The following is a 1,823-nucleotide window of genomic DNA, read 5'->3' as shown; positions in this document are numbered from 1 at the left end:
AAAAAAAAAAAAAAAAAAAAAAAAAAAAAAAAAAAAGGCAACAAAATGTTACCTGCCACTTAAAAAGAAGGGGCTCATTTTTAGAGCAGCTTCCTCTAAGTATGGCTGTCTTTAAAGTGCAGCTCTCTGCTAATTTGCAGCCCCTTCTTCTCCCTGCCAACCTCCTCAAATGACAATATCTCCATTGTGTGGTTAAAGTACCTGGAAGAAAGAACAAGCCACTTCTCGTTTACATTGGTAACCTAATCAGAATTTGAACACTGGAGTCCTCAGAGAAACCTAGTCTTCTGGAGGGATCATTTCCATACTTGATAGGTGTTAAGGCTATATCTTGTTGAGATATATTACACATAAGTTAAAACCAACAACTTGATTAAAAAGCAGGGATTTGCTAATTACCTTCTGTCCAGTGCTGAGGAATCTACCCTTGGCATGTGCTTGGTATTGACCCATCTTCTCATTAGTACAAGGAAGGCAAAAAGAAATTTTAAGTATTTAGAGAGGAGCAAGGTCATCATAATGCTAAGTATTGACTTGTGATGGGTGGTGTATTAGTCTGTTTCTGTTGCTTATAACAAAATAGTTAAAACTAGGTAATTTGTAAGAAAACAAAATTTATTTCTTACAGTTTCAGAGACTGGGAAGTCCGAAGTCCAGGAAACACATCTGGTGAGGGTTCTGTTTGGTGGTGGCTTTACAGCAGTGCAGCAGTCTTACATAGCATAAAATGGCAGAGCAGAGACTCTCATGTGCTCTCCTTTTGAAGCCCTCAGAACCACTCCCCTGGCCACCATTATTAATCCATTCACTACGTTAAGCTCCTACAATCTAATCACCTCTTCAAGGCCCGACCTTTCAGTTACCATAATAGGATTTCCCATTCTCAACAGTTACAGTGGGAATTAAGCTTCTAATATATGAACTTCGGGGGACACAATTCAATCAATCCACAGCAGGTGGTTATAAAAGTGGTACATTAAGTAACTTAGGAGAGCCTATCTAAAGAATCAGGAAGCTCAGGAGGACTGTCCTGACCTTTGATCTTTCTTATGGGCAATGTGGTTTTGGAGAGTAAACATGACCAACCACTCGTAGGAGCAAAAGATCCATAACTTGTTTTTTTTTTTTTTTTACATATATTTTATTTTATTTTATGTCAAAATACAATGTGGTTGATTATTGTGGCCAATTACCGAAACCTCCCTCCCTCCTCCCACTCCCCCCTCCCTCCCAACAATGTCCTTTCTGTTCGCTTGTCATATCAATTTCAAGGAATTGTAATTGTTATGTCTTCTTACTCCCGCCCCAGTTTTTTTTTGTATATTTATTTATTTATTCTTAGCTCCCACAAATAAGTGAGAACATGTGATAATTCTCTTTCTGTGTCTGACTTGTTTCACTTAATATAATTCTCTCTAGGTCCATCCATGTCATTGCAAATGGCAGTATTTCATTCTTTTTTATAGCTGAGTAGTATTCCATTGTGTAGATATACCACAATTTCCGTATCCACTCATCTGATGATGGACATTGGGGCTGGTTCCAACTTTTAGTTATTGTAAAGAGTGCTACTTGAACATTGGAGAACAGGTATACCTTCGACTTGATGATTTCCATTCCTCTGGGTATATTCCCAGCAGTGGGATAGCTGGGTCATATGGTAGATCTATCTGCAATTGTTTGAGGAACCTCCATACCATTTTCCATAGAGCCTGCACCATTTTACAGTCCCACCAACAATGTATGAGAATTCCTTTTTCCCCCGCAGCCTCGTCAGCATTTATCGTTCACAGTCTTTTGGATATTATCTTAACTGGGGTGAG

This window comes from Galeopterus variegatus, unplaced genomic scaffold (assembly GCF_000696425.1).
Source record: "Galeopterus variegatus unplaced genomic scaffold, G_variegatus-3.0.2 Scaffold2023, whole genome shotgun sequence".
Lineage (NCBI taxonomy): Eukaryota > Metazoa > Chordata > Mammalia > Dermoptera > Cynocephalidae > Galeopterus > Galeopterus variegatus.
Note: the sequence above shows the minus strand (reverse complement) of the source record.